The sequence below is a fragment of the Malurus melanocephalus genome, unplaced genomic scaffold (genome assembly GCF_030028575.1).
Source record: "Malurus melanocephalus ecotype Western Australia unplaced genomic scaffold, MMel_1.1 scaffold_216, whole genome shotgun sequence".
NCBI lineage: Eukaryota > Metazoa > Chordata > Aves > Passeriformes > Maluridae > Malurus > Malurus melanocephalus.
The window spans coordinates 103,971-128,304 of record NW_026623448.1 but is presented as its reverse complement, the minus strand read 5'-3'; positions in this window follow the sequence as shown (position 1 = coordinate 128,304).

The following is a 24,334-nucleotide window of genomic DNA, read 5'->3' as shown; positions in this document are numbered from 1 at the left end:
TTAAAGAAAAAATTACAAGTGGAACCTCTCCAAAGATTCACATCTTGAGGACAGTGTTACAGCAAAAGGGACAGTATTCAAATTTGCAGCAGATGTTTCACCATTAATTAATGACACTAAAAATATCCTAGAACAGCACAACATGACACTTATTCACCCTTTCCACTCATAAAAAACAATACACAAATAATTTCCAAGTATTCATGACATATATAAAATTGAGATTRCTCCAAAACTCCCATGAGCAGAGTCACACAGCTCATATCCAGTTTATATAATTGCCTCCCCTTCAAGACTTCTTGTGCCTTATTATGTAAATAACAGCTTGATAAAAAGACTTTCAAACCTTGCTCCCCTCGAAGGAAATGGACAGACACTTGGAGAAATCAGAAGGAGTGATCCTCTTACCCTACACTGCAGGACCAAATAAGCAGATCATCACACACTGGAACATGAGTACTTGTCTATAAACACTTCCCAGAGGTGCTGTTATAGCGTTCCCAGCCAGCAAATAGCTAAGTGATAACTAATCCTTATCTTTTGGATGCATAGAACACCCAAAGCATACATAACTTCTATTTTTATAGATATTTTTCACCTTCAATAAGCCTCAAAATCACAAATCAGTCTTGCAAACTAAAGAAAATCACTCTGCTCTTGTTACGAGCTAGAACAATATACCAGACAAATTAAAATTAAATTCTGAATGCAACGAAATATCTTTCTAAAGGTAATTGCACTCATTTTCCATGAACTTTGGCATGATGGTTCTTCTCATGGAGATTCAAAGAAGCAAAGCAAAACCAAGTAACTTCCAAGAAAAGGCCTCACAGGTGGTGTGTCTCAGATGCCATCCCACTTGACAGGAATTGATTGCCCAGATTCTTGGTCACAAATAGGAACAAATCAATTGAGACAAGGCAGGATCTGATCACCCTTCATAACAAAATCAGATATGCCACACAGACAAAGTTTCTCTTAATARATGAAAAATATACTGCCTTTCTCATTCTCAGCATAAAATATAAATCAATTTAAGCGAGCTAGGTGCTAACACACACCTTTTCATCCTTGGCTGCCCAGGAGCAGAGGGCTCAGGCCAATCCAGCTGTGGTTAAGAGTCCCTCTAGAAATCTTCTCTGCCATCATGGACTTCACTGAAGATGAACTATGTAAATGCTCTATGACTGTTGCATAAACTAAATTTTGTTTTAGCGATGTAAATATTATTTTTTAAATGAAAATTTCATTTAAGTACTGATTGCTCAGAAAAGCCCAGAGAAAAGAAAATTCTTCAGTTCTGAATGACTTTGTGAGAGTGATGTGAATGACTAATGTCAGCTTAACCCTCCATTAACGTTGAATCTTCTCTATTGGTTTCATTAAAACACATATTTTCCAATAGTTTTCTGTWATTTTCAAGATGAAAAGACGGAGTATTTTTGGAGCATTAAGACTGTATAAAAGAAAAAAAAAACTGGATTCTCCCATTTTTCTGAAAATGAATACATAAACATATATTGATCAATGAACACAGCTAGAGGCAAATTTATAATAAAGGCTCCTTCCTAATAGATTGCACTGAGACTTCAGGTTGTACAATCCCCCCCATATCCATGAACATGTAGTGAATCTGACTGCAAAGAGGACAGCAGGGAACACAATCTCAGGCTTTGAGTGTGGATAGAAAAGTTTGGATATCCAATGTGATGCATTTCAGACATTCAAAAAGAATGAAGTTGTTATGGGAGTCACCTTTACGATGAACAGATCATTGTTATCCACTGATGAAAAGTGATTAGTATCCACTGATGAAAACAAACAAAGGGCAGCAGATTTAAAAACAAAAACAAAAAAGCCCCCAAACACAAAAACCAAATCAACCCAAAAYCCACCATCAACTAAAACCCAACCTCTCCCCTCCAGATAAGTTTGCATTCAACTTTTATAAGAAATGTGCAGTATTTGGCAAGAATGCAACTGCAAACAAAAGTAGGGACTAATTTCAATTCATCTTCTCCCTCCTGGTAATGGCACATAGTTTTTCTGTGGTCATTTGCCCGATTTTACAAGGGGAACTGTAGCCACRGGAATTGCCTAGAACACTTAGAAAGGATGATAATATGGTACAAGCTCCTGAAATAAGCTTTCGGTCCAGAAGACAGGAGGTGACATGGCATAGTTGTTCCTAGTTTGTCTTTGTTACTCCACATGAGGACTCTCCAGTCACTGCAGTATTGTGAAAACTGCCAATTATTAAAAAATTGCTGTACCGGTAAATACAATACCTTACAGATAATAACATTAGATTTATGTTAATAATTAATTAAACAGAGACCAATGAAATTATTTGAGTACAGMAAGGGTTTCTAGAGCAGTTCATAAGTCATCACAGCTGCTGTGGAAAGCCTGCAAGGCCCAGAATGCTGTGTGCAGGGCAAACCMACATTTAGCTGGAAAAAGATAGCCTTTGGCTTGGTGGATATSAAGAATGCWCTTCAAATCTGTTTTGAAGGCACTRTCTGAAGGCACACATGGTGAYTTGGGTCTTGGGGTGTGGTTTTGASRCTGTTTATTTGGTTAGCACTCCCTTCAGCCTAATGTTCACTGGCTGACACTCTGTTACAGTTAACATAAACTCTGGCACCAGTACCTCAGCTTGCTAAATTTGAAAAGTGTGTGGATTTTAAAAAATGGATGGGATTACAATGAATTGTACAATAAAATTACAAAGTCTCTAAGGAAGGAGTGGTTGGCTATTATAATTCATTACTGTGTTTTCCCAGAGCAGCTCTGAAAATGTGTTTGCTGTCAAACTCGTAAAGGGATGTGTTGCTGACAAATGCCAGTCAAAAATTTACATCATTGATCTTGGATTTGACTGGATCAATACAGTTTKTCTTTGTTGTGTGCTACAAGCAATTCTGTGTCAAGCTATGTTTTTGGAGCTTTTAAAATTGGCAGAGAATATGCCTTGGGAAGAAGAAAGAAAGGGACAAATGGTAAAAATATACACACACGTATACATTTACACACATAAGAGTGATTCACACTGCCTACATTTGTCAAGATCAAACACGTTTTTGAAAACATGTCTGATTGAAAACAGAGCATCGATCCACATTTTTAAGCTATGCTCTGTGCTGCAGTGAAGTTGATTCCAGTTTACAACCAACAAGAGAATAACATTACTTACTGCATTTAATATTTGCAGTTCAGGGCTCTGGATATAGAAACACTGTTCATAACAAGTAGAGGAAAATGTGTACTGGAACCCACAGATATTTATAAAACCCTTAACACAAATCAGGACATCCACGTGTCCGTTATCTAAACCCAAATCAAACCCAAGGYACTAAATTTCAAAGGCTCAGAAAGATTGATTGACTTTCCTACAAAACAATATTTTTCACGTGTGTTCCCTTAACCTCACAATCCTCCCAACAAGCACCTGGGGAAGTCCTCACGTAGCAGGGTTCAGGAYTTGTTCGCACAGCCTTGCTAACCTTGCAGAAAATACTGTGTACCACGCAGCAGCAATGACAACTTCCAATTCTAATAAAGCAAAGGTTCAAACATTTGCAAATTTTATACAAGTGTTCTGCAACTAGATTTACATCTTTGGCCAGGATGGATTTAATTTGCATAAGTGACAGAAGGTGACTCAATATTTCAACAACAAGATGTAGTGCACTGCACCCACTGCTGAACATTTTTATTCTCTTCTGTTTGCTTGGCTCCACCTCCAGTTTGGAGATCTGTGATGCCTCTTMTCAAAGAGGGACAGCAGGAGCCTGACCTGGACACACAGGATGAGCAGGAAGGMAAAGCCATTGCTCTGTACCTTTTTTGCTGCAGCAAGAGGCAAATACAACCCTCTCCCAGAGACATGGCTCTCTCTTGCACCTATGCTTTAAGGCTAGTTTTCTGAGAAACTGCTAAATTGCAATGGCATGGAATCTTATTCCAGCCTTTTTTTCTCCTGTAGTTTCCTTCAATTTTGCAGAATCAAATCTTGCAAATTTGAGTAGACTGTGAATCTTACACGTTAACAACAAATTTAGAAGCTAATTAAAACCATCTATGTTTTAAGAATACCTTTTTAATGTGTCAAATGTGCTGTCACTTCACGCAAAGATGTGCAAAGATGTTTTCCTGRTGGTAAATCTGGCTTACTGTCTTGATAAGTAATCACCACTGTGAGTGTATGTGATAGGCATATGCTGCATAAACACTTCTCACAGAGATTTCAGCCCCCTTGAAATATGCTGAAAATGACAGCTCATCCGTTCTTTTCCCCACCTCCCTCCACATTAAATTGTAATTCCCTCAAAAAGCAAAAGACAATTTTATAAACTTTCAATTTGGGGCAAAGACCAAGCTGCCATTTAACGTTAGAATTGAGTTTCAAGTTAAAAATAAAAAGCTCTAAGAGGTGACGTTCTCCTTCATGACTAGTCTATTGTTGCAGAAGACACTCACAATCATATATTTATGTACATAATTCATTCAAAACTAAAGCAGAGTAGGAACACTGGCTTTTGGTCACTAGGCCAGTAATACTTATAAGCAGAGCATAAAATTGTCTTGTTTGCTGCTTGCTTTCCACCTAATTTCATGCAAAAAAAAAAAAAAATTACATATCTTCATCTTGCTTTGATTTATCCTTCTATTAACATGTTAAACCTGTTTTATCTCTTAAGCAATTTTGTCCCAACTTGTCTTTGATCCTTTCAATTAGGGATTTGTGATTTATAAAGATCTATGTGAGAGTAGAATCACACCTCTGAAAAAAACTTGAGCAAGACATGAATATTACTGCAGATCCCAGTGATCAGCCAGAAGTCAGGWGCATGTATCTGTCCAAACAAATGATTTACTAAAGAATTTTAGGCAAAAGTATGTATTTWTCTTCCTATTTCCTGTCAATCACACCTTTCAGAAAAGTAATGACAGACACTTTCTCTGATGCAACAGACAGTTTGACATATAGTTCTTTACTCCTTATTCTATCTGAGACCATTACTACTTCTAGAAAACAACCTCTGATTTCAGGAAGGATATTTTGATTACAAAACACTCCTTGAGAAGGAATAAAACCTTTAATGAAATTGTTGAAACTGTTTAACAGTAATGTCCACACACAACTTTGGAGAGTTATTTTCCTGTTTCATTTCAACCACCCTGATTATTTAATGTAGTGGTGACTCAGAACAATGAGAATATGACAAAGGTTAGGGTACAAGCCTGGCTCCCAGGRTCTTGCCATGAGGCCAAAAGATAATGACAGCCATGAAAAGCTACAACTATCCCTTTCTTATTTAATTAAGCCAGAAATCTCAATCTTCTTGCCTGTTCTCAAAGTCAAACCCATCATTTTCTCCACTGTTGTCAGCTTTGCACTGCAGAGTTTCCTGAGTTTGTGGGCAGAAATCCTGCATTGGCTACATGGTACCAGTGAGGTCGACAGAGAATGTCTCTGCTGCTCAAGGCAGACAGCACCAAGTGTAAATAACACCTCCAGGAGACTTTGACTTAATTAACTCTACTGAAGAGAAGTCCCAAATGCAGYGTGTTGAAATGGCTTACAAGAATTTACAATCACACAACACAGTCCACCTACTGGGATAGTTTTAGGATTACTGGGTTTTGGAGGTGTGCACTGGTTGAGCTGCTTATTCCAGCTACAAGAAAAAACTCAAATGAAGGAGGACCAACCATTGCAGAAAATGCTTTTCTACTAAATGGAGTACACAGATAAAACAATATCTGAAAGTGCTCAACAAAGCTGCTTGCAAGGATCAGACAAATGTGAAACATACTGCCCGTGCCCTAAACACTGGAAGATTGATTATACCAGTGGAACCCTCATCTTTTAACTTATTAGTGTATAAGTTTAACATCTCTCTTTTTTTTTTTTTCCCCCCTTTTGCTTTCTTTATTGTAATTCTTCCCCTGCCATGAGCATCCTGCCCACAGCACAGATGCCCTGATCAGCTTTATTAGATTATAACTTTATTATCCAGTGGCTGCAAGCCCTCAAAGGCAAGACTTGACTGCCAAGCCAGACAGGTAAGAAAGATTTACCCCAAAATGACGGAATTCCCTGGATCTGGACATAATGGAAACATCTAGGGACAGGAATTTTTCTGAGGAAAGATAAGGATGAAAAGGCAAAGGTGCCCTAAGAATGACAACCAGTCACCAAACAGGGATTTCACCCCTGAAAAATCTTTAGGGATTTAGAACACGTTCTCCAGAACAGATGTTAGGATCGAGATAGCTCTGAATGATACAATCAATGAATAAGTGATAAAACATTTCTCCTTTGTGGCAGTGATCTGAAATAATAACAAAGAGATAGCTGTTTTAGTCTGAATTTTGCTTGTGTCATTAAAATTTAAACATGATTAAAATGAGCCAGTCTGGTTTTATAACCTGTCAGTATGACAAAGGGACTTTGACACATTTGTCTTCTGGCATATTATGGGGATTTACATTTTGCACCATACAATTATATCTGTATTAAAATGACTGAGCACACTGAACATGAAAAGAGTGATTCATAATAATGGCATTAAAAGCAATAAAGACTTAAGGACACTGGGAAGGAAATTAAGCAGGAAGGTAATAGAGGCTTTATATAAAGCAGAGTAGAAGGGAAAGGCATATCTCTTGCCTCTTTATTATTAGTCTAAATAAAAAAGAATGTAAATGGAAAGAGTTTCTTTCTAAAGAATCAATACAGAAATAAAAAAAGCCACCCAGAAATAGTTTTCAACCCCCTAATCTCATTTTGCACTAAACACAGTGCATCCTGGGGTAGACATACATAAAGTTTGAATTCCACGTATGCCCATAATYTCTCCTGTGAGTTTGGCTTTCTTATGGGGCTTGGATCTTGAAGTCAATAGAGAAAATAAGGGCAAGTAGGAAATTCTTTTCCTCTTCTGGAAAAGTTTTTTCTTATTAGGGCACTTTTGATTCCAAACAAAATGAAAATAAAAAGAAATCTTGGAAGAATATATRAACTGAATTTAAATAGAAATTATAAGTTCAATCAAAACAACTGGTAGTTAATAATGATGGYCTTTTTTATTTCAGTCATTATGTTGCTGGTTTTTTTGTTTTGCTACAGACAACTACTAGACAAACTACTATTTTTAACGTYAGAATATTACGTCTCTAAAATCAATCTTTTCTTTTTAAAATGTCAAAGATTTGGGTTTTTTTCAGACTTAGGAAAATTATAGATTGAGTTCAAGAACCTCTCAAAATGGAACACTTTTATTTTTTTTGCATAACAATAATAATAATAATTTCCTGTAAAAATATAATGGTTGTGTGGAGGCTTTTCATTTTCTTTTGTTAATACAAAAATATATCTTTTTGCTAATACAAAATATTTCTTTTGTTAATACAAAATATTTCTTTTTCAATGACTAATGGTTTGGTGTGTGAAACAACAAGAGTAGAGAAAAAGCTGAAATTGGAGCTGAGCCTGTCCCTACACAAAGCTTTATTCAGTCAAATACTATGAAGAACAGAGTTTTGGTTCCTATTTTGGGGAACCAGTAGAGCTTCAGTAACTGATACCTGTTGTGAATGTGTCCACCTAATCTCCAAAYTCAGCAAATAATTAATGCTATCAGATTATGCCAATTAAAACTTGAAGTAATATTAAATATTTAAACTTTAGTTTTGTCATGTTTGTGTAAGGTAACAGCATAAATTCTTGTATTTCTTTGTGTTCACCTTGTGTTTACTCCTAAAACATCCATACATTTATTAAAAAAGTAAAACCAAAGTCAACATAGCTAGAAGTTAAATAAAATTATAATTACTTCTAATAATATTAGCGTGGCATTTAAAATTTATGGTTTGTCTTTTTTACAAATTCCTTAATTGAAGAAAACTAACAGGATGTAATCTGGAGGCAAGTYCATTGGTCAGGAAATCACAGAGCCAGCACACTCTCAGAGACACTGAGAGCTTTGTTTTGCAAAACATAACAAAGTGAAGGGAGCTATAAATAAGAAAATAAAGCTACAGTCTGCAGTTAAAATCCTTGCTGCTTGCAGTACATCATTCTGTTCCTAAGTGTCTGTTGCTGGGCTAGAGTTTCTAAAATTAACATYGCAATAGCCTACATGGGCCCCAAAACACATAAGAAAACATTGCTGAACTGGTTATTCTAAGTGCTAACATATGTTTGTTATTTTCCCAATGTATTTCTATCTCTTGAAAATATTTATCGGGATGAAATTTTGAATTGGCTCTTTGAACAGTCAATGTGCAAACGCTAAGATGAAGTGTGGTAGTCTTAAGTGAAAACTGAAGTACTGATGAATTTTAACAGTTTCACAGTATTTATAGGCTTCATTTTTACACTTACTAGGTTCAGCATCACTTAAAAATAAAAGGAGAATTAATGCACATGCTTCTAACAAGAATATTTGGAAACCAAGCTTAATTGGTTTAYAACCCTATGCATTTAGAAGTGAAAAATGAAATCCCATTTTTTCCTTAATACTGAAATTAAAAAGGTATTGTTGATATACTATATAGACAAAAATCCACAGTGTTTCATATAGGGACAAATATATCTATGCAGCCTCAGTATGATATATATAAATATATAGATAAGGCTGCAGTGTTTGATGTGCTCATGGCTTTCCACTAAATGCTAACTTTCTCTTTTGTAAGGAGGGCAAAGTTTGATGCCTGGTGGATTAGGAAAGGATAAATAGCTTCCATTAGAAATAAACCATGGAATAGCAGACAATGTGACCAAGAAATAGGGCAGCCATCTCTCAGAGCATGGCAGGTGACAGCAACATTCCTGGCCTCCATGGTACCAGGAGGTTGTTAGAAGCCTTTCATGGAGCTCTCTCCACTACCACCTTGTCACTCCRTACCAGACATCTGAGGAACACCGGGAATTTTAACGAGCACAGCTAAAAGTCCTTGGGAACAACAAAAGCAGAACCCAGCCTGATGTCTRCTGACTCTGATCTGTTCAGCAGCTTTTGGAAAGCACGCCATGATCAGCCGCTACAATGGGAAAGATGAGACTGGCTGGGCACAAAGTGCTGCTGAACTTTTATTTTCATGGCAGCCCACACAGGAGGTATCCACACTGTTCTTTCCTTCCTGTGAAGTCCACGTGCACTCCTCTCAAATGGCAGCTGAACCAAAGATATGGAAATACTTGGTTGAGATACTCCTGTGGTTTTAGACTTCTTTCTTTGGCCCCTTTTTGTACTGGCTTTTAAATAACAGACTGTACCCATGGTAGAATATTGGGGAATGCACACATTTATGTTTTGCAAGCACACCAARAAGCTAGTTAAGCTAAATTTCAGTCATTCTATTCTGTGTATATACACAGAAATGAAACAAGTTTTTACCTGATCATCTGAGTGTATTCAGACTCATTTGCATATTGAAAAACTTAAATAAAAGAATAAAACAGCCAACACACTAGATTTAAATAAAATAAAAAAAAAATAAAAAAAAAAAAAAAAAAAAAAAAAAAAAAAAAAAAAACCAAAACAACCAAAAAAACTTGTGTGTAGGAATTGATGAATTTGCAGTGAAAACACTTTGCAGTGAAAGGAATTTGTGGCCCTGGAAAGATGAAATATGTGAAAGAATCAACAATTATTAGTGTATCTTAAACAAAATTGTCAACTTACCATGGAAATTAAAATCCATAGGGCAAAGTAATCACCCACATTTCTTGTTTCTGGTGGAAACGGTAAAAATATACTCATTTCAAAAGTATTCAGTTAAGAGTATGTTATACTTGCATCACTTTTTCATCCATATGTTCATTATTATGCTGAAGTGTAATACCCCATCTACATTTTTTGTTTTGTTGTGGGGTTTTTCATCCATATGTTCATTATTATGCTGAAGTGTAATACCCCATCTACATTTTTTGTTTTGTTGTGGGGATTTTTTTGGTTTAGTCTTGTTGTTGTTTTTTTTTTAAGGAAATGTCTGGGCTGACTCTTGCTCTAATGTTAGAGGAGATATAACCTAGACTATATAACACATCTCTTCTGGGTTACATTGGGTAGAATCCAGCCATAACATGGGGTGAGGACTCTAATGCAAAGCCCAGACCAGACACASAGTTTGGCTCACTCACCACCCTCTGCATGCCAGAAGATTTGAAATAGTAAAAGCAGACGTAAGAGCACTTTCAGAAAACAGGAAAATGCGATAGCTGTGTCTAAAGCAAGTTCTATATGATTCACCTTACATAAAAATTGGGAGCAGCTGGTAAGAAACAATCTGGAATCAAAGCTATTTTCTTGCAGTTTGCTCAGTATTTATTGGGCAGTTCTCAGTGTCTGCATACTCGGATGCAATAGGACATCTCACTTTATCCAATATCTGAGACTCTGCTCTTTCAGAGATAACATTTGAATTATTGTGTCCTTCCCAAAGCATAATACCACTATTTTTTTCTTTTTTGAAGCCTTAGATTGAAGGTTAGATTGCAATTGCACACCTCATGGCACCCCAGTAGCTATAAACCCTTGTATTAACTCTGTACAATGTCTTCTGTCACAGCCTCCTGGCTCTTCCTGGGCTATGACTGATCTTATTCTGTCTTTTAACGAGCTGCTCTYTTTACATTACTTTCAGAATATTTAGAAGCCTCTTCAACCAGGAGATGTTATAGCCTCCAGGAAAAGAGTGTAGCTCTTTCAGACCTGTCTCTGGGTGCTTTCCAGAGCTCAGAGGCAGAGACGCTCCCACTCCTGACACTTCAGGGCTGTGCCCCGCTCCATTCAGTCAGCAGATGTGTCATGTCTTCATACTATTTCCAAATCCCTCACACTTCCCAAGCCTCATCTCAAACCCTGTTCACTGCTGAAAGAAATCAAATACTGACACCACATAATKTGCTCATAACTTTGTGGATGTATTTATGAGGACGATTCAGCTAAGAAGCTGTAGAGAACATAAGCATTTGAGTACTGCTGAAAATGGGTCTTCCTATTTTTCCAGAAACCTTACAAGTTCAGCTGAAAARGCATAAGCTGTTACCCAGCTAATAGGAAATGGTGTAGTTGCTGGGAGATGAATTTTCTGGAAGCCAGAAAWGGCATTATTATCATTAGGAAAATGGGCACTTATCCTCCCCACAGGAGTTCTAACTGTGGCTRTGGTCCAGTTTATAAAAGTCCTGCTGTGCATGATAAAAACGTGTAAATGAAAGGATGGAAAACAGCTCTCAGGTTTTATTACTGCAAAATCAAGGATCATAAAGAGACCTCTCAAACTGGAAACTTCAAACTGGAAGGTACTTTTTCCTCTATGAAACTCTCTTATAAGGGAATTATTAAAAACATCCCTTTTTTTGCACTATGTTTTCATGTAACCTGCTTAATATGGAAAAGCACAAGGTTGCAGATCACTTTCGACCTTGAATGCACAATAAATTAATAATGTTATGGTAACTTTGTTATTTCATAGTTTACAAATATTCACAAGTCTGGTAGGACTAAGCTTTTTTTGCTCTCTGATATTTATTTTCACATAATACAGAAACACAGAGACCATCTATAGAAATTGTATGTATACATAATAAAGCCCTAATCCTGAAACACTTCCAGTCTAATATGAACAGTCTAGACAAACACCATAAGAAGACACATAATACCATGTTGCAGATGTGAGAAGTGAAGAGGAAAGCACAGAGGAAGCTGCACTGCTCAATAATCGAGTAATTTCCTCACTTCTGATCAAGACACCCCCCCAAAGAGCATCCTGGGACACTTGGGWATGTCAGAATATGGGACTGCTGGTATTTCAGATCAGCACTGCTGGCACAGAGCTCCCTGTCGATGGACAAATTGAAACCCAGGGTTTTYCTTGGCCAGACAGTGCCTAAAGCCATGGCTTCTCCTGGGAATCTGTTGGACTTGCTTGGGAGAAACTSAAACCTACAAACACCTGGAGGAAGTGGTTACTCACAGCTGCTGCTCCACTCCTGTTTTCAAGAAAGAGGTGATTGATTATGCTCCCCTTAGAAAATGATGTCTGGGAGCCAAACCCTCTCCTCTTCTGCCAAAAGGGATATGAGTACAGGTTTTCTGCACAAACAACTAACCTGATTCAGAGATCACAGCCTGCAGCTGGCAAAAAGAGGAGACTGATTTCCATCACCCCAACAAAAGGACTTCATTGTAGAGAAAACTTTTTGACCAGTGAAAGAGGGCATAAGGGCAAATACAAATCTGGTTTTAAATCAAGGTTTAGTCTTATGTCTGGGAGGATCTTGGTGGTTTTTTTTTTTGTTTTTTTTTTATCCAGTGTCATTCAGTGGCTGTTTCATGTGAAAAGCAAAGGCAGAAGCTGGGGATCTGTGCTTCCAGCTTTGTCCCAGCTGTACAACACAGTGCTCAAGCCAGGCCACTCCATCGTGGCTTTGAAAGTCATCAGATCAAATCTCCCAGGACCTGACAGATTTACACAGAGTGTTTGCCAAGGTATTCAGGCAGGGGGAGAACCAGGCTCAAGCAGATATACACAGTACAAAATACACTAAGTTCCTAAATCTGAGAAGCTGTATCAATATCTGTTACCAATAAAAGCCCTGACACTTCCCTGTCAATGGCAGAATAAAAGTTTTCAGAACTGTAATTCAGYGCCTTCTCCAAGACATAACTTTCAGTCTAAATCTTGCCTTTGCACTTATTTCACTAATTCTTATTCCTTAAAAAAAGCTGAAAATCAGCTTAGTGATTTAAAACAAACACCAGAAAACCTCCATCAGGTGTGTAAGAAGATGGATTAATAACAAACAGCCACGGTAAGCACACAGGTTCCATGGGCCCTGCTCAAACCCCTTTGTGGCTGATTCTGCTTCCAAAGCTGTAGCTGTGACTGGAGCAGGTTTTGGGGGCTGTGAACCTCTGTGCACATTGCCCCTTTCCCAGGTGGAAGATCTCAGGGATGTCTGAAGGGGCAGGGGGAAGTGGAGGAGGTGATGCCTTAGGGTTTTTAGTTTCTCTATTTTCATGCATCTGTATTCTTGTACTTCCCTAGTACAGCACTAAAAACTACCGTTCTCTCATCTTCAGACAAAACAATCCCTCTCTGAGCCTGAATCCAAGGACACCTCACTGCCCCAGAGCCCCAAAATATGGAAACAACAGTGAGTTGGGGGAGAGCAAGTTTGGGGTGGGTGACACCATCACCTGTAAAGATCATTGGAGAATTAAGACCCAATATGTTAATAAGGCAAAACTTATAAAAGGTGAAGATCTCGTGACCTGGTGTCCATTTTGGGTGTAGCCTCAGGAGGAGGCTTTGTCTGCCCTAATATACCAGTAGGGCTGTTAGGCCTGGGTTAAAGTTGTCTATTCTCATTCCCTCAACTTTGTCTGGCCTCTGTTTCAGATTAGCCTGATTGATAAGACATCAGAGGGACTGTCTGGTTCTCTTTGCTGGACCATCACCTCCTCAGGAAGGCTCCAGTGTTGGGGCTTGGGACTCCCTGCCAAGGGAGTGTCCTTGGCCACCAGCAATGGGGACTGAAAGAAGACCCACCACAGGAGACACAGGACCATGGCAGGTGGGTGAGAGGCTCAGGGGTGGCAGGCACAGGACAGGCTGCACAGCTGCCAAGGGAAGGGCATCCAACGTGTGCTGACAGCACTTGTGGCATGAAACTCTGTTTGGCAACAGAGATAAACCAAATACTGAATCTGTTGTCTTGAAAATGTTGAAGAAAAATTAATTTCTCATCTGTGCCATCCAAAGAATATGTTTAAAAAAACCCCAGCTTCTACCAGATCACAGATCTTCGAAACAGTGAATTAAACTTGTCCAAAGAGGGATTCTGAGTTTCACGGCCCTCAATTTTTCTAAATGGCAACTGCTGTTAGAACAGAAACCAAATGACCAAGTGCAAAATGCCTGACTGCAGAGGCATGGAGTGCATTATAGATATTTTCTAGCATATGCTACTGTTGTGACACCGTGCCCTGTTGTGCCACACATCAACCAGGTCACAGCATGGAAGGAACGAAGTTTAGGAAGCACTTGTTATCAGAAACCTTCGGGGTGTAGTGGAACCCAAACTTTCCAAGCAGCAGGGAGCGCTATTAACCTTTGGGCTAAACAAGGTTGGAAAGCAGAGGGTTTTTTTTCCCAATTTTGTCCCTATAAGTTATGCTAAGTATCATATGACCCTGAGCTGAGAGAACAGGGCTTATAGAAGTTCATATCACTCCAGAGAGTGACTGTTTCCAAGAGTAATGAAACCAGGTTCTCCAGACATCATTCTTACACGTGGACAGCTCTTATCTTAACCTTAGAATTCCCTTCTCTGAAAATAAATGAAAACTTATACAGAAATCATCTTSATCATGAGGAAAGAAAATAAATTTTTAAAATCTTCAAGTATATTGTACTTATGCTAGATGAAAAATTAAGCTTCCTGTCAKTTTCTCTCCTTTTTTGACAATTGGAAGTTTCTTTGTCTATCTTTAAAGACTGTGCTCTGATAAATATTTCACTACCAAATAGCAAATGAAACCTAATTTTCTCCTCTATTAAATGTAYTTACTATAAATGCAGATTCAATATTTTTGTGTGTGTGTAAAATTTTAATTGCTGTAATATTTATGCAAGGTCAARTTCAAGTGGTATATGTTGAAAAACRTTATRGATTAGTATGACAGCCTGYAACAACAGAGRTGGAACTGGTTWAACTTTTTTTTTCTGCCATTGCCTCAGCTAGAGCAGCTAATTAYTCTTCAAATATGCCAATTTATCCTAATTCCCCACTACCACAAATCAGCACCAATGAGGAATTTTTGAAGAACTGCTGGAGTGTTTGTGCCAATTTTCATCTACGAGGGATGAAACAGAGCCTCACACGGAGCGGAGCACCCACAGCAGTCAAGCGATTAGCCAGATATAAGGAGATATTATTTCTCTGCTATTGCCATTACTAGAAAAAATCAAATTGCCAGAATGGTTTAAATTCTAGTAGCCAGACCTCTAAAAGTAGTGCCACACAGGTGAGAAACAGAGTGAAGACAAGGAGTTACTAAAGGCTACTGCAAGAACCAGACCTTCCAAAGTGCATGTAGTAATATTTGGTAATTGCTTTACAGCCGGCTTCTGTTACTGGACATTTACAAATTACCTCATCATTTGCATTACAAACCAGGGAGRATTTTCCTAAACAAAAGAATAACCACCTCTTTAACTTTTCAAGGAATGAGAATTGTTGTACATAATCTTTCCTCGATGGTTTTGGAAATGTTTTTTGTTAGGCACCTCCTGGTAGAAACACTTGTCACACACTTGAGTCAGAGTGAGATAAAAAGCTTTTTTGAAAAAGTTAGTTATTTCTGAACCAGTCTCCTAAACAACTCAGTCAAATAGATTTTTAAGAGGCAAAAGCAAACTAAAAAAATAAAATTAATATAAAATTCTGGGGGTTTTTCCTAAAAGGACAGATAATTTTAGAAGAGTAAAAAAAAAGCAAACAAAAAAAAACCCAGCCCACRGACTTATAAATAAGTTGAAAGAGCTGCATTTTCAATGTTTGTACAGTTTRTGTGATGCATCTGTTTGTCAGTTTGCCTGCTTGTCAGAAAGTATCTAGGTGTGCTCACATTGTCTCATTTCTTCCCCATAAATGATTATCTTCCATTGCCTCCCACTTTCTACAGCTTTCCACATACTCACATGAAGAATTTGGAASAAAGAAGTGAGGCTTAACTTGCTTTCTTTCCTGCTTCTCTGAAAGACAAGAATAAAAGTAGGATATTTAAGATATGAGAATTCAAAATGGGGAAGAAATCATTGCTTACATCCTAAGGTGCTAGCTGAGAAGATGAAGTTGACAGCAAACACCATATGAAATGTACATGTGCCCACTCCAATAGTAGGGAAAAAAAAATTACAACAGTTTATTTCTGTCATAACATACAAGCTGTTAGCAAATTCAAACAATTCTTCCTGCACAGTWTCTCCAAGTCCAAGCGTTTTCCTCACCACCCCTAGTGCTAAACCCTGTCATCTCACACACCAAATGTGGTACCCTGCTGGTCCCTTGGCTTCTCACAGCTACACCTTCCCCTCCTTCTGCTTGGCTGACATATGAAATGTCTTGCTGTCAGAATAACTTTCCTCACTTGTTGTTGATTTTATTCCCTTTTCCAAACCCTTTCATTTCTTACCCCGGCGCCTTCCACGTCAAAGGTTTAAATTTTAGCGATTGTAWTGTTTTACAGAATAGGCTKCACACACCTGAAATAGTAACTCTGYCACTGACACCAGGAAAACACCGTCTCTGTGAACACCAATAGCAACTCGTAATAAACAAGATCTGTGCAGACTGTGGAGGCAGAGACAGATTGCAGGAACAGAGAATTCTGAGGAGACCACAAAGACAACTGTATGCAAAAGGCTGCAAAACATAACACACATGCAGAACAGCTCCCTGAAATAAAGAGCTGGTGTATTTGCCAAAACAGGGACTCCTCTTGTGCTTTTACTTCACATGTGATCCATGAAGCAAATSTTTAAAGACGGATAGTTTGAAATCAAATCATTTATTTGGGAGGAAGACTTTTTTTCTCAGAAAGCAGACTGTGCTTGATTGCAATGGATTTTTGAAGAACACAATAGGTACTGTCTCATTTTTACAAATTCAGCCTGCTTAGAAACRTGTATATTTTTATTGGACAGAGATAAAAATAATGACTTCAAACACATGACAGTATCTTTCATCTTCTGTAYGGCATGTCCTACACCCTTTGGCAAATATTGGTGACATTGGTAGAAGAGGACTGAGCAGCTTAAATCCTATTTCTCAAAGGTTAGAAGGCGGATCTGAAATTTTTATACTCAGAATACATCTATGCTCTAAAGCAGAAAGTAATCCTAGAATTTTCAGTGAATTTGTGCTGAAAAAAGTAGCTCCTCCAAGGAATGTTATAAGCCTATTGCTGTTTACCAGGATGATTGATGATCCTTTAAACACACTTGTGAATTATTCCAGAATAATGAAGGAATTATGCATGTGTTTTTTAGCCCATGCAATGAGGCAAATGGGACTYGGGGAGCTGTGGGGAAGGGGAAAAGCAACAGAAATTGTGAGTTTTGCTGGTATCTCATRGAGAGTGGAGAACACTTTACACGCATGGTGGGCTGTTAATCTGGCTTAACATGGATGTCCATGTAATTCCCCTGAAACAAATCACAACTACTTCCATTTATGAGAAGAATGGATTTAGGTGAAGAACATTAAAACTCTAAGAYCTTTGAATAAGTCTTTGAAATATCATTGCTGATTTCTAAAGCTGAATGAAAAATACATTTGCAATGTATAAAGAGCACTGGGGCTGAAAATATWCAGGTTAGTATGTAGAAAGGCCTGGTCAGCTTCCTTCCCCTTTAGACTTCCATGGCTGGATTTGGTGACTTGGACATTTTGGAGACAGCACTGAAAATGCTGTTTTGAACTCCTGAGCACAGCTCTGGTGACCAGACCTGTCTCTTCCAGCTCATCCACAAGCAATGCATGGGAAGGCCACAYGTGATTCCCAACCAGCTGGACACAGCCCCAGCATTTTGCACACCATGTCCGTGCAGTGTAGGGAATGCTTTCCTTCCTGGGGGAGTGGAGRAGTCGAATGTTTCATTTATTGACCATGAAAGTGAGAAAGGAAGAAGCCAGAACATCTGATAATGTGCAGCGTGAGGCTGCAGTTTCAGACTTGGAACTCACTCTGCTCTCTCCCATTGTCACCATCTGCTCTTCCAGCCTCCCCAGCTGCCTCCCCACCACTGCTGAACACTCTCTTGACTTTCTGTGTGCACTCAGCATCTCTGTCGTGCACTTCTCCCACCTCTCTGCTATGCAGAATTTTCCAACACTCCTTCCAACACCTCTTGGTCATCAAAGTTGTTGAACTGGGCTTCTCCAAAGCACCACTGTCCATCCAAACTCCTTCTACTGTCTCTGGGAGCACTGGAACTCCAGCTGTTCTGCCACAGCACCTCAGCTCTTCCTTAAGCTGGAACTTCCCATGTTCTGCAAACTCTCAGCATGCCTGTCACCATTAATCAGCCTGGGTAATTTTCTAGCCTCCTGTTGAGTTACTTCATATSTTTAGAGACCTCCTGGTCCTTTAGTCTGTTTTTAAACCTGCCTTTAATTTTCAGCCTTGAGATTTTCATTCCATGGCTTCCTGCCCCTTACCATTTGCTAGTTAGGAGAGGTTTGSCTACACAACATAGACAACAGTGTAAGATTTAATTTTTAATTTTTCAGTTCAAGTCAGGCCAACTTTGAACCTTATTTTTAAACAGGTATAGTACAAATACGTTATGTATGCTATCACTTGAAAAACAGAATAAAAAKAATAGAATTGTTATAGAAAAAATTTGTTTGGAAAGAACCTTTAGGACGATCAAGTCCAACAGCAGAATCATCAATAAGATTATTAAAAACACTACTAAAACTAGTAGTGTTTTCTGTGAGCTGTAAAACTGTGAATGCTGCAGCATCACAAATGTGAATGGGTCTCTGTAATATCACATGGATAGATATTAAATTAAAATTTATGCCATATTTTAACTCTCCTCATATCAGTACATTGTTCACAAGTCTTTCTCTGGATAAAACACACACAGAGAAAGCTGTCACTGTCAACTATTTATCTTGAAGTCTTTCAGTTTTCTCACCAAAATGCCTTATTTTCTTAAGAATAAGCTGCTGATTTACATTTGTATGAATAGCTTATKTCAAGGTCTCTTTAAGCTCTATTTGTGTTACCGGGATGCACCAGCTTTGATTTTACTATGAAATTACAGACAGAATATCTCAGTTTTTGGGGTCTAAGAAGAAAGGTCACTTAGAGAACACAGCAAGAGAGAAATAGTAAAGGCTGGCTTCTCTTAACATATTCCACATTGGCCACTGTGTGTTACGGGGTGAAATTATCCCCAAGTCCGCAGGGCAGGTCCTGTGAAAGTGTTCCTGGATGTAACTGCAGTTGGGAAGGCAGCCCAAGGAACCTTCCACTTTTGTGTTAATGACACAACCACAACCTTGACAGCTCAGAGACAATGAGAAGCTGTAATATTGGTTGTAAATTTTTCTTTGGGATTTAAACTGTCCTGGAAACCCAGAACAAAGACATTTGAAGCTGTAAACAAGGATTGCAACAAAGGGATTTAGAGAGGTGATGAGATAATAGCCAGGACATGATTTCATTATGAGCTTAAACATYTCTGTAATTGATTTAAGGATTAATATTAATTTATAAAATTACAAAGTTCAGACTATTTAAAGGCTACATMTTTCACTTCTAAATTTCTTCTCACCACCATTAACTTTTGATCTCTAGGCTTAAAACCGATCTGCTGGAGTTATTTCTCTGCAGTTCCTTAAAGCTGAAATTCATCTCTGTGAGGTGGGGCAGCAAGAGGCTCAGTCACCTCTCACATTTCATTAAGGGATTGTCTCCACCACAGTAAGCAGAGWACTGCAGTCAGTGAGGTCTCAATCCTGCCTGAAACGAGTTGGTTTGGAAACAACGAAAACGAGCTGAGGTAGTAAAACAGCTTGAAAAAATGTTGGGCCCTTAGGATTTTGCAGCCTGTGCACTGAGGCAGMAGCATTCTGGGTGACCAAGGCAGCTGGTCAGTACCTAACAGGGACATGCATCCATGGGCTGCTGCTCAATGGCTCCTTGGAGCATTATTCTGATGCATGGACTCACCTTCTCTATTCTCTCCCTACTCTGAGAYGATTTCTACCCAAGGAACGTACCTTACTTCAGAACCGTACTGATAAAACCGATGTTTGGCTTTAACATATTCAGGACAATACTTTCCTCCAGTAAAATGATAACTGAAGTAAAGCTTTTGAGATATGTGTTGGCAGTATTAGTGTTTTGACTGCATGGATTTAGAGAAAAAAAAAAAAAAAAGGGCATAAGAAACAATAAAACTATGAAAAAGACCTGATTCCTTATTCATGAMATTTAGATTATTTTTGTATGGCTGGAATACTTAAAGCTTCCTAGAAATTGGAGGAAGTGGTTTAAGAACTCTAAATATCAACAAAGTGTTTATTCCCTTGCAAGTCAGACTGCTGGAGAACATATTTAACTTACGTCATTCCCATAGTTATCCTTTGCATCAAAGAAATGATTATTTATGCAACAAGACGTAACTGGGGAAGCAGTTTTTCAGAGATAATCACACCCCTGGGACATTGCATAGCTCAGGGTTCACTGCCATCAAGAGGAAAAGCGCATTTTGTTCTGGAGTTTTAAATTCCAAGCTGCATTTCCAGCCAAGCAGCCTGTTTCAGGTGCATTAATGTGTCCCTTTAGGTAGCTCACCTCACCTGTCAATCACAGCATCTCACCCAACCTAAGGAAAATTCTTAACCCCTTCTTTACCGCACTGCCATAAGGTAATGCTTTTCAAAAAGGTTTTTGTTGTTTTTATTTTAATGACAAGAGATGAGCAGAAGATACCCAAAGGGTTTGCTGGTATTAACAAAGAGATTCAGAGGAAGTACAAAACTCATACTGAATTAACAACATGACAAGCTTGCCTRTGTAACTCAATTGTTTAATGAAATGAACACTGATAAGTACTAGTACTTAAAGGCAATCACCTGAATTACTGTGAGAATTATGCATATTTTCTTTTGAACAAAGCACTTTTATAACTTGAAGGTGTCCCATCAACACCCAGCATGAAACAGCCATTTCCAGCACACATTCCAAACTGCAAGCAGAGGATGCCTTTTCCTTCTCAAGAAAAGTGAAATGCAATGAGAAGCCCACAAGGAAAACTTTTTACCCACTGCTGTGTGGTCTCTGATGACAGAGGCATGTTTAACTCACTCTCTTGAGAAACGACTCCTGACCGATCGTTTTGATAAGCAGGATCTCAAACAGAAGCTTTTGCAGCCTCTTTCAATTTGAAGCATGCGTCAAAATCAACAAAGAAAACAAATGTTAAGAACCCAATGCAATACTTCAGACAGAAAAAAAAATGTTATTTTCTCCCCTATTTGTTGAAATAGAAAGTGAAATAAATCTTATCAGCTGTCTACATGGATGCTCGTTCTACGCAGAGGTAACAGATGAGAGTCCTCTATGGAAGTGACATTTAATGACTATGCACGCACTTATCTTTCTCCCAGTGGGATAATTGTTTCTACTCCAGACTTTCCATACTTTCTCCTTYCTGCATTTTACAGCCACAGCTTCCATCTGCTCCACAAGCCAAATCTCATTTTGAGCATAGAGAGTGATTAGGAATATCACTTTTCTTCGCTTTTGGAAGAAACCATTTGGCGCCGTCATCTCTCTGGTTTGTCTGCTTCCGCATCGTGTTTGTCCTCTGGTCTAGGGCAGCATTTTGCTTTCAGAAATATGCACTAGATGTATATGGCTTCTTTTATTCAATTTTTTTTTTTTTTTTTTTTTTTTTTTTTTTTAGTTTAGCTGCTCATTCATTATCTTTGTGCTTTCATTTCCCTCTTCTCATATCTGTTTCCTGCTCTACCAATTTAGCTCTGGAAGAGGGCTTCTTTCTTTTCCCGTGCCACAAGCAGCTATCTTCTCTCAAATATAGGATTTGAAGGCATCTTGTAACACTCCACTATGATGAATTTTATTCAAAAGTAAGTTATTAAAAAGGAGATATAATTTCTCAATATTTCACCTCTGGGTAAGTCAATTTTAAGCCTCTACATTCTTTTGCTACAGTAATTAACATGCTACTTCAAAAATGCAAAAGGACGAACAATTTGTGGAGGCCAGCACCGGGCATGAGAATTCCAGTAAGAATTCATCTCTTGGAGYCCAAGTGCATTAAACCTAGTACTAAAAAAACTGCTCTTAAAATAATTTTCAAAGATAGAACAACAAAATGAATATCCTTTAGCAGCRACATGCTGTGCTCTCTGTGCCTCTGGAAGGAGATTCATTTATTGCATCAATTAATTTATTTGTTGCCTTTGCAATATGTTGAGGTCTATGGGACATGCTATGCAACTTGGCACTGGTGCACTACCAAACTGCCTCCTCAGATTACTAAAACACTTAATGCCCTTTAACCACCACCTCTTTAAAAATTATTTTCCTGCAGCTTATCAAGGCAACGGGAACAGAAMTTACAGCTAATAGAAGTAGGAATAAATGCAGGTCTCCTGGCACAAAAAATGTCAGTTTATCCATTTCCTCATTATGAATAGTCAAAACAAAAGATTGATCTATAGACTTTCCTGGAATCAAAACAAGAATGCTCAGCTTCTACGTACCTGACCCTCAAATTGCTGGACTTTACAGCCAATACAAATGCTTTCAATTGCCTTATACAGCCACAATTTTTCACAACAYAAGGAAATATAAAGACAATACAGAGGAAGTGTTTCAAATAAATTATTTATCAATCTATTTCCAAAGGAGTTACAGGCTTCTCACTGGAAAAAAGTTCAACAAACACAATATGTCCAAAGGGAGGACAATCTTATTGCTACTAGCAKGAAACTTCAAGCTGTTCTTGAAGAGGAAGAACCTATTTTATTTTATGGGTTCATCAAGTAGARCACAGAGGGGTCCCGTGTAGTGATYTTTCCTCTGTCCCTCTTTCCAACAGTTGTGGTACTGTGCACACTGTGTTTCCTTTTATTGAGTATTAAAACCAAGTTGTTTGTAATTAAGATACTACGGGCAGTTTATGAGAAGACATGAAAACATGGAAAAACCCCATCAATAAATGATTATGAGAATGTTCCCAGATAGAAATAAAATCAGGAGAATAAACATTGAGTGCATCTCTCTAGGCCTTTGAATGAACGATATAAAAACAGGTCTGGTTTAGCAACCTGTACTGCTTGCTGTCATCTGATTTTAAACATATTTTCCCTGTTGCCCYACTGAGTAATCAATAAATTCATTTTCTTCATCAGTGGTTGGTTTTCTCTTTTTCCCAGCTGTCATAACACAAGAACACCTCTAAGCAGGACTACTTTTTCATTAGGTTTCACCCAACTGAGCCACATAATGCTTCTTCACAGAAAGGAAATCAAGGGGATTCTCTTTATACGTAGATAATTTCAAACAGAAAAAGTTGACAGGGGTCAAGTACTCCTTGTGCTTCTAATTTTTTTTCTCTCATCTTGGAAAGAAAGAATGAGTATTAAGTTATTACTTCAAGGGTTCTAAAATTTAGTCAATCTGATGGTATAACAAGTAGCAGAAGCATTGAGTACTACAATTACTTTAAGCCCTGTCTCCAAAACAAAGCATTAAAAAAGATTTTGGTGATTGATATAATTTTTAAAGGAATGTGCACAAACCTGGGGAAGTCAAACCATAGAAACAGAGGCATTTTATTATGAAGGAAGGAAGAAAGATCCAAGAACTTTCTCCTTTCAAACAGCAGGAATGGATCCCCATCAGGTTTTTGAGGCTAACCAAACAACTGAACAGAGATCCTGGTATTGGCATGAGAGTAAAAAAGATCCTGTGGTAAAGTAGGAGAAAGCACCCTACTGACTTGCAAATATTAACGTTGTGATCACCCAGGTGGCTGAGTCCCTGATAGGCTTAAAAATATTATAAATTATAAATTATATAATAATTAAAAATATTATAAATTATATCCAAATGAAAACACACACATACAAATATATTCACACTTATACCTTCCAGAAGGAAAAAATTCTTTGAATCTAACTCCTAATTCTTGGGGGAAACTTAATTGTAGCAGAAAAAAAATCTCATTTTCTAGGTCAACAAACCTACTGCTAGTGTTACAAAATTCTTAACCTGAGTATGGGTTGTTGGGTTTTTCTATTTTTTTTGAATGATGCTTTTGATACAGTGGTAATAAAAAGAAACCCATTACAACTCATTTTCAAGGTAAAGTCACAGGCTAGAGCAACTATATACTCTCCTGAGATTTGTGGTTTTAATTAGGTTTATAAGTTCTGAAATCAAATTCATGTTTACTTCCTTTCTGAAGAAAGTTTTTCATATAGAAACACAGATATTAGACATAGATATTCTTGAAAGAAATGTCAGATAGAACCCTCGCTATTTCTGTAAGCTATAGGCTGCCACAGCCACACCATGGTCAACCTCTGAAACATTCACTGCCTGTCTTTGTGCAGAAAAAWTCTTACTGAAATAAATGAGAAATTATTTCTACGTGTTTACTAGAAAATATCACCTGTTCATATTTGACATTACTTTCTGTTTTTATAGTGAGAGGAATAACAAAGCATTTTAAATAAATCTTTCCTGTACAACTC